Raw genomic sequence first — 15,917 nt, 5'->3', positions numbered from 1 at the left:
CTGGATGTCTCAAGATGGGAGCTTGAGTGAATGCCTTCTTTAATTCTTGAAAAGCTGTTTCAGCCGCCTTGGTCCAGACAAACCCCTGTTTTAGATTTTCCTTCTTTAAGGTATGGGTTATATGGCTGGTCTGTTTAGCAAAGTCTTGAATGAACTGTCGGTAAAAATTTGCTAATCCTAGGAAACATTGTGTTTCTTTGATAGAAGAGGGAGAAGGCCACTCTAGAATTGCTTGTACCTTTTCTAGGTCCATAGCTATGCCGGTGGAACTTAAATGATAACCCAGATATTTGACTTCCGTCTTATCGAACTCACACTTTTCGGGTTTACAGAATAGTTGATGTGCTCGGAGTCTGTGAAGGACTTGTTTCACATGAGAAGAATGGAGTTCGGGGTGTCTGGAAAAAATAAGGATGTCGTCCAAGTAGATTACGAGTGTCTGGTTCAAGAGATCGGAAAATATTGAGTCCATAAACCTTTGAAATATAGCAGGAGCGTTCGTAAGACCAAAGGGCATGACTTTATATTCAAAATGACCGAATGGTGTCCTGAATGCTGTTTTCCACTCGTCTCCTTCTTTTATACGTAAAAGGTGGTAAGCTCCCCGAAGATCCAACTTGGTAAAACGTTGAGCCCCTCTGACTGCCTCTAAAATATCCTTAATGAGGGGCAAAGGATAACGATCCTTAATAGTTATCTTGTTTAGGCCTCGAAAGTCTATGCAAGGACGAAGATCTTTGGTCTTCTTAGGTACAAAAAAGAGAGGAGCCCCTGCTGGAGAAGATGATGGAACAATGAGACCACCCTGTACATTTTCCTCCAGATACTCCTTAAGAACTTCCTTTTCAGGTTCCGTGAGAGAATACATCCTCCCAAAGGGAACGACTGTTCCAGGTTCCAAAGGAATAGCACAATCGTACTCTCGATGTGGAGGTAATACAGGTCTGGATGGTTTTTGAAACACGTCTTGGAACTCTAAATAATGTTCAGGAACCCCTTGGACAGTGTTGATGGAATACTCCGTAGTACTCTTCATAGGTGTTAATCTGTTTGGTGACCAATATTTATCGGAAGCAAAGCAATTTTCTTGACAAAACTGTGAGGATAAAGAAATTGTCCGGGTTACCCAGTTCACATATGGGTTATGTCTAGTAAACCATGGAATTCCGAGAATAATGGTATGGTTGGGAGATGAAATGAGATCAAAAGAGAGGTGTTCTTGATGATTACCAAACTGTAAATTTAACATCAAGGTCGTAGTATCGACTGGACCTGAGGATATTAAAGATCCATCCACGGTGTGTACTTGTTCAGGAATGTCTTTGGGTTGAGTGGGAATTTGCAGATTAGTGGCCCATGTCTTATCCATGTATATACCACTAGCACCACAATCCAATAATGCCATAGTTCTTTCTTGGCGGCCATCAGGTAGTTGTAATATGACTGGTAACACGAACAAGTAAGTTGTATTGTCGTTGAATGAGCTGATAGAAGGTATAGCCGATGATCCCGTCCCCTCCCTTCTTACAGAGGACGGGAGGTGGCGTTTCCCAAGGGTCTAGGTGGACGTACAGGACATGTACGAAGCATGTGACCAGCAGAACCACAGTAGAGGCACAATCCCTTCTTCCGTCTGTCTTCCTTCTCACTAGCAGAGAGTGGCCCTCGAGTAGAATCCACTTGCATGGGTTCCCCTTCTATATCTTTAGCAGGAGGACGAGATTCCTCAGGATGAGGTGGATACATCCGTGAAGAGCTTGGCTGAGACGATCCTCTACTCCTTCTCTTCTCCATTCGTCGTTCTTGAAGACGATACTCGATGGAAAGTGCTTGATCCATGAGGCCACGAAGATCTTCAACTCTGGTGGAATGTACTAATTCATCCTTAATTTCTTCCTTAAGTCCTCTGCGGAACAAAGTTACCAGGGTACGCTCCACCCAAGTGGTCTCTGCCGCTAATTGACGGAAACGTGTAATATATCGGAGGACATCCTGGGAACCTTGCTGGATATCACATAATGCTTCCTCTGCCGAGGCTTCCAATCCTGGGCGACTAAACATTTGTTTGAAGCGGGTCACGAAGGCAGAATAGTCCGACAATACTGGATCGTTGGATGACACCATCGGGGTTGCCCAGGCCAAGGCAGGACCGGATAATGCACTAATAAGATATCCCACCTTTGTCCTGTCATGAGAGAATTGGGTAGGTCTGAAGGCGAAGTAAACCGTTAATGCATCCAGGAATTCACGCAGTTTAGTTGGTTCACCAGAGAAGCGAGGCGTTGAGGCGGAGATAGTCGGAACATCGCCACTGCGGAGGGCCAAAGCCTGTCGTAAGACCGCATTCTCGTTGCGCAATTGTTGCAATTCCTGAGCTTGTTGTTGAATAGTAGTCAAAAAAGATGAATCAGGATCTGCAGCCGCCGCCACTGTGTCATCCATAGTGTCAGAAGATGTCGGAATGGTTTGGCGCTGCATTCTGTCACGACTCACGTGCTGCTGGCGCCTGGAAACCGCAGATCTAGTGGCGTAGGTCTTGAGGGTTCGGCTTTGGCCCAGAAAAGGGCGACTCTTTCTAGTAGCCACGGTGCTGCAGGCAGTGGAAACGCCAAGAACAGACCGTGCCCTTTAGAATTAGTGCCAGAGGGAAAAAACCCCAATAAAGGGGAAAAAACCTCCAAAAAATGGATTCCTGAAACGAAAACAAAACCAGGAATCAAACAGGATCAAAATGCAGGTAAATGCAAAATTGAAAAGATTCAGAACCGAAGGCTAAGAATCAGGAGCGAAGACACAATCTGAGCAGAAAGTGATGCAGTGCAAGGAAAGGGAGAAAACAGAGCCCTTATATACCAAGAAACAGGAAGTGACTAACAGGAAGTAAAATGACACCATTTTAGATAGGGAAAAAGTACATAGGATAGAATAGAACAGGAACCATAGAAAATAGGAACCAAGGAATGCTGGGAAGAAAAAGGTAACATGGGAAGGGGTAAAGACATAAAGAAAGGACAGAAAAATGCCTCGAAAAAGTAAAGAAGAAAAAGAAGAAGAAGAAAGAAAAAGAAACAGGTAAGGAGGGGTCAGGGGAGAACAGGGACACAACAGAAGGCAGAGCGAGGCCCAAAATAATATCTGGGGCCTCGCGCTGTACAAAGAAGACTCGGGGCGCGCCGCGTCTTGAGAATGCGCTGCGCGGCGCAACAAACGCTGGGTGGAAGGAAATTTGTGGCTCCTCTCAGATTCCAGAACTTTCTGTCACCGAAATGAGGAAAAAGTTTTTTTTGGCCAGATTTTGATGTTTGCAAAGGATTCTGGGTAACAGAACCTGGTCAGAGCCCCGCAAATCACCCCATCTTGGATTCCCCTAGGTCTCTAGTTTTCAAAAATGCGCTGGTTTGCTAGGTTTCCCCAGGTGCCGGCTGAGCTAGAGGCCAAAATCCACACGTAGGCACTGTTTTCTATCAAAAAATTTGATGTGTCCACATTGTGTTTTGGGCCATTTCCTGTCGCGAGCGCTAGGCCTACCCACACAAGTGAGGTATCATTTTTATCGGGAGACATGGGGGAACGCTGGGTGGAAGGAAATTTGTGGCTCCTCTCAGATTCCAGAACTTTCTGCCACAGAAATGTGAGGAACATGTGTTTTTTTTGCCAAATTTTGAGGTTTACAAAGGATTCTGGGTAACAGAACCTGGTCCCAGCCACACAAGTCACCCCATCTTGGATTCCCCTAGGTCTCTAGTTTTCAGAAATGCACAGGTTTGGTAGGTTTCCCTAGGTGGCGGCTGAGCTACAGGCCAAAATCCACAGGTAGGCACTTTGCTAAAAACAGGTCTGTTTTCTGTGATGTGTCCACGTTGCGCTTTGGGGCGTTTCCTGTCGCGGGCGCTAGGCCTACCCACACAAGTGAGGTATCATTTTTATCGGGAGACATGGGGGAACGCTGGGTGGAAGGAAATTTGTGGCTCCTCTCAGATTCCAGAACTTTCTGCCACAGAAATGTGAGGAACATGTGTTTTTTTAGCCACATTTTGAGGTTTGCAAAGGATTCTGGGTAACAGAACCTGGTCCCAGCCGCACAAGTCACCCCATCTTGGATTCCCCTAGGTCTCTAGTTTTCAGAAATGCACAGGTTTGGTAGGTTTCCCTAGGTGGCGGCTGAGCTACAGGCCAAAATCTACAGGTAGGCACTTTGCAAAAAACACCTCTGTTTTCCTTCAAAAATTTGGTTGTGTCCACGTTGCGCTTTGGGGCGTTTCCTGTCGTGGGCGCTAGGCCTACCCACACAAGTGAGGTATCATTTTTATCGGGAGACGTGGGGGAACGCTGGGTGGAAGGAAATTTGTGGCTCCTCTCAGATTCCAGAACTTTCTGCCACAGAAATGTGAGGAACATGTGTTTTTTTAGCCAAATTTTGAGGTTTGCAAAGGATTCTGGGTAACAGAACCTGGTCCCAGCCACACAAGTCACCCCATCTTGGATTCCCCTAGGTCTCTAGTTTTCAGAAATGCACAGGTTTGGTAGGTTTCCCTAGGTGGCGGCTGAGCTACAGGCCAAAATCCACAGGTAGGCACTTTGCTAAAAACAGGTCTATTTTCTGTGATGTGTCCACGTTGCGCTTTGGGGCGTTTCCTGTCGCGGGCGCTAGGCCTACCCACACAAGTGAGGTATCATTTTTATCGGGAGACGTGGGGGAACGCTGGGTGGAAGGAAATTTGTGGCTCCTCTCAGATTCCAGAACTTTCTGCCACAGAAATGTGAGAAACATGTGTTTTTTTAGCCAAATTTTGAGGTTTGCAAAGGATTCTGGGTAACAGAACCTGGTCCCAGCCACACAAGTCACCCCATCTTGGATTCCCCTAGGTCTCTAGTTTTCAGAAATGCACAGGTTTGGTAGGTTTCCCTAGGTGGCGGCTGAGCTACAGGCCAAAATCCACAGGTAGGCACTTTGCTAAAAACAGGTCTATTTTCTGTGATGTGTCCACGTTGCGCTTTGGGGCGTTTCCTGTCGCGGGCGCTAGGCCTACCCACACAAGTGAGGTATCATTTTTATCGGGAGACGTGGGGGAACGCTGGGTGGAAGGAAATTTGTGGCTCCTCTCAGATTCCAGAACTTTCTGCCACAGAAATGTGAGGAACATGTGTTTTTTTAGCCAAATTTTGAGGTTTGCAAAGGATTCTGGGTAACAGAACCTGGTCCCAGCCACACAAGTCACCCCATCTTGGATTCCCCTAGGTCTCTAGTTTTCAGAAATGCACAGGTTTGGTAGGTTTCCCTAGGTGGCGGCTGAGCTACAGGCCAAAATCCACAGGTAGGCACTTTGCTAAAAACAGGTCTATTTTCTGTGATGTGTCCACGTTGCGCTTTGGGGCGTTTCCTGTCGCGGGCGCTAGGCCTACCCACACAAGTGAGGTATCATTTTTATCGGGAGACGTGGGGGAACGCTGGGTGGAAGGAAATTTGTGGCTCCTCTCAGATTCCAGAACTTTCTGCCACAGAAATGTGAGGAACATGTGTTTTTTTAGCCACATTTTGAGGTTTGCAAAGGATTCTGGGTAACAGAACCTGGTCCCAGACACACAAGTCACCCCATCTTGGATTCCCCCAGGTCTCTAGTGTTCAGAAATGCACAGGTTTGGTAGGTTTCCCTAGGTGGCGGCTGAGCTACAGGCCAAAATCTACAGGTAGGCACTTTGCAAAAAACACCTCTGTTTTCCTTCAAAAATTTGGTTGTGTCCACGTTGCGCTTTGGGGCGTTTCCTGTCGTGGGCGCTAGGCCTACCCACACAAGTGAGGTATCATTTTTATCGGGAGACATGGGGGAACGCTGGGTGGAAGGAAATTTGTGGCTCCTCTCAGATTCCAGAACTTTCTGCCACAGAAATGTGAGGAACATGTGTTTTTTTAGCCAAATTTTGAGGTTTGCAAAGGATTCTGGGTAACAGAACCTGGTCCCAGCCACACAAGTCACCCCATCTTGGATTCCCCTAGGTCTCTAGTTTTCAGAAATGCACAGGTTTGGTAGGTTTCCCTAGGTGGCGGCTGAGCTACAAGCCAAAATCTACAGGTAGGCACTTTGCAAAAAACACCTCTGTTTTCCTTCAAAAATTTGGTTGTGTCCACGTTGCGCTTTGGGGCGTTTCCTGTCGTGGGCGCTAAGCCTACCCACACAAGTGAGGTATCATTTTTATCGGGAGACGTGGGGGAACGCTGGGTGGAAGGAAATTTGTGGCTCCTCTCAGATTCCAGAACTTTCTGCCACATAAATGTGAGGAACATGTGTTTTTTTAGCCAAATTTTGAGGTTTGCAAAGGATTCTGGGTAACAGAACCTGGTCCCAGCCCCGCAAATCACCCCATCTTGGATTCCCCTAGGTCTCTAGTTTTCAGAAATGCACAGGTTTGGTAGGTTTCCCTAGGTGGCGGCTGAGCTACAGGCCAAAATCCACAGGTAGGCACTTTGCTAAAAACAGGTCTATTTTCTGTGATGTGTCCACGTTGTGCTTTGGGGCGTTTCCTGTCGCGGGCGCTAGGCCTACCCACACAAGTGAGGTATCATTTTTATCGGGAGACGTGGGGGAACGCTGGGTGGAAGGAAATGTGTGGCTCCTCTCAGATTCCAGAACTTTCTGCCACAGAAATGTGAGGAACATGTGTTTTTTTAGCCAGATTTTGAGGTTTGCAAAGGATTCTGGGTAACAGAACCTGGTCCCAGCCACACAAGTCACCCCATCTTGGATTCCCCTAGGTCTCTAGTTTTCAGAAATGCACAGGTTTGGTAGGTTTCCCTAGGTGGCGGCTGAGCTACAGGCCAAAATCTACAGGTAGGCACTTTGCAAAAAACACCTCTGTTTTCCTTCAAAAATTTGGTTGTGTCCACGTTGCGCTTTGGGGCGTTTCCTGTCGTGTGCGCTAGGCCTACCCACACAAGTGAGGTATCATTTTTATCGGGAGACGTGGGGGAACGCTGGGTGGAAGGAAATTTGTGGCTCCTCTCAGATTCCAGAACTTTCTGCCACAGAAATGTGAGGAACATGTGTTTTTTTAGCCAAATTTTGAGGTTTGCAAAGGATTCTGGGTAACAGAACCTGGTCCCAGCCCCGCAAATCACCCCATCTTGGATTCCCCTAGGTCTCTAGTTTTCAGAAATGCACAGGTTTGGTAGGTTTCCCTGGGTGGCGGATGAGCTACAGGCCAAAATCCACAGGTAGGCACTTTGCTAAAAACAGGTCTATTTTCTGTGATGTGTCCACGTTGCGCTTTGGGGCGTTTCCTGTCGCGGGCGCTAGGCCTACCCACACAAGTGAGGTATCATTTTTATCGGGAGACGTGGGGGAACGCTGGGTGGAAGGAAATGTGTGGCTCCTCTCAGATTCCAGAACTTTCTGCCACAGAAATGTGAGGAACATGTGTTTTTTTAGCCAGATTTTGAGGTTTGCAAAGGATTTTGGGTAACAGAACCTGGTCCCAGCCACACAAGTCACCCCATCTTGGATTCCCCTAGGTCTCTAGTTTTCAGAAATGCACAGGTTTGGTAGGTTTCCCTAGGTGGCGGCTGAGCTACAGGCCAAAATCTACAGGTAGGCACTTTGCAAAAAACACCTCTGTTTTCCTTCAAAAATTTGGTTGTGTCCACGTTGCGCTTTGGGGCGTTTCCTGTCGTGGGCGCTAGGCCTACCCACACAAGTGAGGTATCATTTTTATCGGGAGACGTGGGGGAACGCTGGGTGGAAGGAAATTTGTGGCTCCTCTCAGATTCCAGAACTTTCTGCCACAGAAATGTGAGGAACACCTGTTTTTTTAGCCAAATTTTGAGGTTTGCAAAGGATTCTGGGTAACAGAACCTGGTCCCAGCCCCGCAAATCACCCCATCTTGGATTCCCCTAGGTCTCTAGTTTTCAGAAATGCACAGGTTTGGTAGGTTTCCCTAGGTGGCGGCTGAGCTACAGGCCAAAATCCACAGGTAGGCACTTTGCTAAAAACAGGTCTATTTTCTGTGATGTGTCCACGTTGCGCTTTGGGGCGTTTCCTGTCGCGGGCGCTAGGCCTACCCACACAAGTGAGGTATCATTTTTATCGGGAGACGTGGGGGAACGCTGGGTGGAAGGAAATTTGTGGCTCCTCTCAGATTCCAGAACTTTCTGCCACAGAAATGTGAGGAACATGTGTTTTTTTAGCCACATTTTGAGGTTTGCAAAGGATTCTGGGTAACAGAACCTGGTCCCAGACACACAAGTCACCCCATCTTGGATTCCCCCAGGTCTCTAGTTTTCAGAAATGCACAGGTTTGGTAGGTTTCCCTAGGTGGCGGCTGAGCTACAGGCCAAAATCTACAGGTAGGCACTTTGCAAAAAACACCTCTGTTTTCCTTCAAAAATTTGGTTGTGTCCACGTTGCGCTTTGGGGCGTTTCCTGTCGTGGGCGCTAGGCCTACCCACACAAGTGAGGTATCATTTTTATCGGGAGGCGTGGGGGAACGCTGGGTGGAAGGAAATTTGTGGCTCCTCTCAGATTCCAGAACTTTCTGCCACAGAAATGTGAGGAACATGTGTTTTTTTAGCCAAATTTTGAGGTTTGCAAAGGATTCTGGGTAACAGAACCTGGTCCCAGCCACACAAGTCACCCCATCTTGGATTCCCCTAGGTCTCTAGTTTTCAGAAATGCACAGGTTTGGTCGGTTTCCCTAGGTGGCGGCTGAGCTACAGGCCAAAATCCACAGGTAGGCACTTTGCTAAAAACAGGTCTGTTTTCTGTGATGTGTCCACGTTGCGCTTTGGGGCGTTTCCTGTCGCGGGCGCTAGGCCTACCCACACAAGTGAGGTATCATTTTTATCGGGAGACGTGGGGGAACGCTGGGTGGAAGAAAATGTGTGGCTCCTCTCAGATTCCAGAACTTTCTGCCACAGAAATGTGAGGAACATGTGTTTTTTTAGCCAAATTTTGAGGTTTGCAAAGGATTCTGGGTAACAGAACCTGGTCCCAGCCACACAAGTCTCCCCATCTTGGATTCCCCTAGGTCTCTAGTTTTTAGAAATGCACAGGTTTGGTAGGTTTCACTAGGTGGCGGCTGAGCTACAGGCCAAAATCTACAGGTAGGCACTTTGCAAAAATCACCTCTGTTTTCCATCAAAAATTTGGCTGTGTCCACGTTGCGCTTTGGGGCGTTTCCTGTCGCGGGCGCTAGGCCTACCCACACAAGTGAGGTATCATTTTTATCAGGAGACGTGGGGAAACGCTGGGTGGAAGGAAATTTGTGGCTCCTCTCAGATTCCAGAACTTTCTGCCACAGAAATGTGAGGAACATGTGTTTTTTTAGCCACATTTTGAGGTTTGCAAAGGATTCTGGGTAACAGAACCTGGTCCGAGCCACACAAGTCACCCCATCTTGGATTCCCCTAGGGCTCTAGTTTTCAGAAATGCACAGGTTTGGTAGGTTTCCCTAGGTGGCGGCTGAGCTACAGGCCAAAATCTACAGGTAGGCACTTTGCTAAAAACAGGTCTGTTTTCTGTGATGTGTCCACGTTGCGCTTTGGGGCGTTTCCTGTCGCGGGCGCTAGGCCTACCCACACAAGTGAGGTATCATTTTTATCGGGAGACGTGGGGGAACGCTGGGTGGAAGAAAATGTGTGGCTCCTCTCAGATTCCAGAACTTTCTGCCACAGAAATGTGAGGAACATGTGTTTTTTTAGCCAATTTTTGAGGTTTGCAAAGGATTCTGGGTAACAGAACCTGGTCCCAGCCACACAAGTCTCCCCATCTTGGATTCCCCTAGGTCTCTAGTTTTTAGAAATGCACAGGTTTGGTAGGTTTCCCTAGGTGGCGGCTGAGCTACAGGCCAAAATCTACAGGTAGGCACTTTGCTAAAAACAGGTCTGTTTTCTGTGATGTGTCCACGTTGTGTTTTGGGGCGTATCCTGTCGCGGGCGCTAGGCCTACCCACACAAGTGAGGTATCATTTTTATCGGAAGACTTGGGGGAACATAGAATAGCAAAACAAGTGTTATTGCCCCTTGTCTTTCTCTTCATTTTTCCCTTCCAAATGTAAGACAGTGTGTAAAAAAGACATCTATTTGAGAAATGCCCTGTAATTCACATGCTAGTATGGGCACCCTGGAATTCAGAGATGTGCAAATAACCACTGCTTCTCAACACCTTATCTTGTGCCCATTTTGGAAATACAAAGGTTTTCTTGATAGCTATTTTTCACTCTTTATATTTCAGCAAATGAATTGCTGTATACCCGGCATAGAATGAAAACCCACTGCAGGGTGCAGGTCATTTATTGGCTCTGGGTACCTAGAGTTCTTGATGAACCTACAAGCCCTATATATCCCCGCAACCAGAAGAGTCCAGCAGACGTAACGGTATATTGCTTTCGAAAATCTGACATTGCAGGAAAAAATTACAGAGTAAAACTTAGAGAAAAATGGATGTTTTTTTCACCTCAATTTCAATATTTTTCTTTTTCAGTTGTTATTTTCTGTAGGAAACCCTTGTAGGATATACACAAATTACCCCTTGCTGAATTCAGAATTTTGTCTACTTTTCAGAAATGTTGCGGTTTCTGGGATCCAGCATTGGTTTCATGCCCATTTCTGTCACTGACTGGAAGGAGGCTGAAAGCACAAAAAATCGTAAAAATGGGGTATGTCCCAGTAAAATGCCAAAATTGTGTTGAAAAATTGGGTTTTCTGATTCAAGTCTGCCTGTTCCTGAAAGCTGGGAAGCTGGTGATTTTATCACCGCAAACCCTTTGTTGATGCCCTTTTCAGGGAAAAAACCACAAGCCTTCTTCTGCAGCCCATTTTTCCAATTTTTTAAAAAAAAACGAAATTTGCACTGTTTTTTGGCTAATTTCTTGGCCTCCTTCTGGGGAACCCACAAAGTCTGGGTACCTCTAGAATCCCTAGGATGTTGGAAAAAAAGGACGCAAATTTGGCGTGGGTAGCTTACGTGAACAAAAAGTTATGAGGGCCTAAGCGCGAACTGCTCCAAATAGCCAAAAAAAGGCTCGGCACAGGAGGGGGAAAAGGCCTGGCAGCGAAGGGGTTAAACTGGTAAAAATGCCTAACTAATACCCTGAGTTTGGAAACTGTTGAAATTACGGAAAGTAGACTGTTGTCGACCTCAGTAAGTTAATAAATAAAATATCCATCTGGGCCATCAGCTCAGTCCATGATAGTAAGATCCACACGCTGTCTGTCTCCCTATTACCAGAGCATTCAGGTAGTCCCATGTCACATGACCCATGCAGTAACTGTGGCGGCCATCTTTAAATGTAATAATGGTCCATCTAAATACTCTCCAGTACTAAATCTACTTTCACAACCCTGCTGTAGGTAGCCCCATAGTCTAGCTTATCCATTGAACAGATAAAAAAGACCCATCCAATTATTGTCAGGGCATTATTAGCCATCAACCACAACAACCAATACAACTAAATGTCAGAAATAAAAGTACAGATAAAGGGACCCACAGCCCTCATACCAACCATAAGAAAGAAAAGGACACAATAGGAAACCCTGAAAGGTACCAGATCCTCTCTAGTAGGGTTGCTAGATATCGATTCAGTGTTCGCAATTGCAGGTGCAGAACCATGAAAGGCGGTTAAGATCCATAATTGGCCATGTGGAATACATCACAATAACTGTTCCGTTCAAGATAGTCTATCTACGACGTTGCATGGTTTAACGGGTATGACTGGGCTTAAGTCTAATTCAAATGATTCTCACCTCATCCTCAGGGGGAAGAGAGTCCTTCCCCGGTTGCATTTGCCCCCCGAAAGTACCCCTTATACCTTGTTCATAGTCGGCGTTCCACTTTTTTTGACGGATTCCCTAGAGGACACTTGAAGCTTGATCAACAAAGCCGCAAATTGGTGTAAGGAGAAAACTAATTGCCACCAGTCAGTAATTGATAATCTTATTATGGTGCGCAGAGTCAGCTGGGTTGGTTCTACGACAAAGCAAATCAAGGGGGATTGTGTTCTGTTCAATTTTAAGGATGTAAAATAGGTTCACTTTTTGCTGTCTCGTCTGAGTTTGCTAGACGGAAATCTTAGTGGTATAAGGTTAGCCCTCTAGGGTATTTCTACCCCCTTCTAGTTTCGGTGCCTTGGAAATACCTTACAAGCACAATAGGCCCATTTTTAGGGCCCTGGCACCAGCTCTATGCACTCTTCCTAACCGTTTTGAAGCATTATTAGACTTGCCAGATATAGATTGACGCTTGACCCCTTTAAAGTCTTCTGACCTGGGGGTTGTGGCTCCGCTATCAGCCACCTCTCTTGAATCTAGCACGCCTTGTTCTGCCCTAGATAAGGTATCTTCAGTCTCTAACACTGATAATAGCTGCAGTGGTGGCTGCACCCGGGGTTTGCAGTTTTAATCTTGGAATGTGGCAGAGGTTCGTGATAAACTCTCTAATGATGACTGGTTGAATTATATTACTAATTTTTGCATTATTTGTTGCCAGGAAACTTTGGCCTCCAACACTGTCACATTAAATGGGTTCATAACTTATTGCTCTCTCACACTTACCTCATCATCAGGAAGAGGGAAGGGGGCTTAGTGATTTTTTTTTCATGTGAGTTAGCAGATTTCAAGATTAAGGAGATAGCCTCTTTCCCTAATCTTCAAGTCTTACATCTGCAAAAAGCTAAAGTGATCAACCTGATCCTAATTAATTTCTAATACAATTACTTTGCCCTAAAAACAGCAGCAATTGTTGAGGATTTGGAGAAGGCATTGGCAGTATTTTATAATGGGCAGGAGAAATCTTTTGTCCCACTAATTTGGGCAGGTGATTTTAATATTTCAAAATGCCGGTTTAGCGGGAAACGCATTTGTGTTTTTTATAATTCGCAGGGGGAGGTAAAAGGACATTTCTTCCACTCTGTGTAAGGCGAGGCCATTAACAGACTAATTACATCCCACAGCCTAGGTGACGCCTTGGACATATTGGATTATAATGATAGCAAGTCCCCTTTACTGAGAGAGGCAGTGGGAGTACAATTGACTTTTTCTTAATATCCTCTATCTTGGCTTATAATGTGGGGCTTTTTAAAGTGCACTGCCTACCATTTAGTGACCATAATCTCATCCACTTTAGTTTGCATAGTTCACCAAAGGCCACTCGTTTACCTATTGCATATAAGGCAAATAAGGGGATTCGCCTGAAGTTGAATAGTGGAAATCCACAAGCCTTCCTTAATAACAATCAAAGATGGGAGGGATGATTTTACTTCTTGTGTATCCTTAGATAGGTTATCTGATGTTATTCTTCAGAGTTTCGATAACGTTAGCAGGGCTGTGGTGAGTCAATTATCCTCTAGCATGCAGAAAAGAGAAGGTACTACAAAATCCTGGTTTAACTATGAGTGTACGGCGGCACTTAAAGAAATAAAAATGGCCATCGCCTCTATGCCCCGTTGTTAGAAATGGGGTCTTTGGTTGACAGCCAGGTTACCCCCTGTTCAAGCAAGGACCCTCACTCTAGTCAGGGTAAAAGAGAATCACCATCAGCCAACCCCTGCTTACCCCTTTGGTAGCTTGGCAGAGCAGTAGGCTTAACTTCAGAGTGCTAGGTGTAAAGTATTTGTAACAACACACACAGTAACTTAATGAAAACACTACAAAATGACACAACACAGGTTTAGAAAAATAGGAAATATTTATCTAAACAAAACAAGACCAAAACGACAAAAATCCACCATACACAAGTCAAGTTATCAATTAAAAATCAAAAAGAGTCTTTAAGTAGTTTTAAAAACACACTAGCGCTGCTAGAGTGAAAATGTACCTGGTGCGTGTCAAAAATAACCCCGCACGGGAGGGTGTGTGTCAAAAATAACTCCGCACGGCGGTACGCGAGTCGAAAATCCAGCCGCACGATGATCCGAAATCCCGCAGCGCAGGTTGTGATCTCCCAGCCTCCGTCAGCGATGCTGCGCATCGTTTCTCCTGCTCCGTGCGTCGATTCTTCGGTCGCGTTTCCTGCGAGCGTCGTTTCTCAGCTGCGGAGCTGGTAGCGCGTCGTTTTTCTCAGCCGCAGATCGGATTCGCATCAATCTTTTCCCCGCACAGCACTCTGTGCGTGGATTTTCTTGTCTTTAGGCTGCCAGCTTCTCCTTTCAGGGTCCCAGGAACTAGATGAGCACCCAGGGCAGAGTAGGAGTCTCTCCAGAGACTCCAGGTGCTGGCAGAGAGAAGTCTTTGCTGTCCCTGAGACTTCAAACAACAGGAGGCAAGCTCTAGATCCAGCCCTTGGAGATTTCTTCTCAAGATGGAAGGCACACAAAGTCCAGTCTTTGCCCTCTTACTCTGGCAGAAGCAGCAACTGCAGGATAGCTCCACAAAGCACAGTCACAGGCAGGGCAGCACTTCTTCCTCAGCTATTCAGCTCTTCTCCAGGCAGAGGTTCCTCTTGGTTCCAGAAGTGTTTCTAAAGTCTGTGGTTTGGGGTGCCCTTCTTATACCCAATTTCTCCTTTGAAGTAGGCCTACTTCAAAGTAAAGTCTCTTTGGAATGTGAAATCCTGCCTTGCCCAGGCCAGGCCCCAGACACTCACCAGGGGGTTGGAGACTGCATTGTGTAAGGTCAGGCACAGCCCTTTCAGGTGTGAATGACCACTCCTCCCCTCCCTCCTAGCACAGATGGCTCATCAGGACATGCAGGCTACACCCCAGCTCCCTTTGTGTCACTGTCTAGTGTGAGGTACAACCAGCCCAACTGTCAAACTGACCCAGACAGGGAATCCACAAACAGGCAGAGTCACAGAAATGGTATAAGCAAGAAAATGCTCACTTTCTAAAAGTGGCATTTTCAAACACACAATCTTAAAATCAACTTTACTAAAAGATGTATTTTTAAATTGTGAGCTCAGAGACCCCAAACTCCACATGTCCATCCGCTCCCAAAGGGAATCTACACTTTAATCAGATTTAAAGGTAGCCCCCATGTTAACCTATGAGAGGGACAGGCCTTGCAACAGTGAAAAACGAATTTAGCAATATTTCACTGTCAGGACATATAAAACACATTACTGTGAGGGTCATTACAACTTTGGCGGGCAGCGGTAACCGCCGGGCGGCCGCCAATGTGGCCGCACTCCCGCGGTGCCCATTTGGACATCCCCGCTGGGCCGGCCCATGCCAGTGGCATGGGCAGTGCAGGGGCCCCCAGGGGCCCCACGACTCCCCGTACCGCCAGCCTTTTCCTGGCGGTTCATACCGCCAGAAAAAGGCTGGCGGTCGGGGACTCGTAATCCCCTGGGCAGCGCTGCGGATTGTCACCGCCGGGGCTAAAGTGGCGGTATACCGCCGGCCCCGGCGGTGCGACCGCAGCGCTTCCGCCGCGGTCGTAATAGGGCAGGAAGCACCGCCAGCCTGTTGGCGGTGCTTCCGTCATTTTAGCCCTGGCGGTCTCAAAATGACCCCCTATATGTCCTAACTTAACCATTCACTGCACCCTGCCCTTGAGGCTACATAGGGCCTACCTTAGGGGTGTCTTACATGTAAGAAAAGGGAAGGTGTAGGCCTGGCAAGTGGGTACACTTGCCAAGTCGAATTTACAGTTAAAATTGCATACACAGACACTGCAGTGGCAGGTCTGAGACATGATTACAGAGCTACTTATGTGGGTGGCACAACCAGTGCTGCAGGCCCACTAGTAGCATTTGATTTACAGGCCCTGGGCACCTCTAGTGCACTGTACTAGGGACTTACTAATAAATCAAATATGCCAATCATGGATAAACCAATCATATACACATTTTGTAAAGGAGCACTTGCACTTTAGCACTGGTTAGCAGTGGTAAAGTGCCCAGAGTAACAAAAACAGTAAAATCAGAGTCCAGCACACATGATCAACCTGGGGAACAGAGGCAAAAAGTTAAGGGAGACCACGCCAAGAATG

This window comes from Pleurodeles waltl, chromosome 10 (genome assembly GCF_031143425.1).
Source record: "Pleurodeles waltl isolate 20211129_DDA chromosome 10, aPleWal1.hap1.20221129, whole genome shotgun sequence".
NCBI lineage: Eukaryota > Metazoa > Chordata > Amphibia > Caudata > Salamandridae > Pleurodeles > Pleurodeles waltl.
This window is presented reverse-complemented; position numbering follows the sequence as displayed.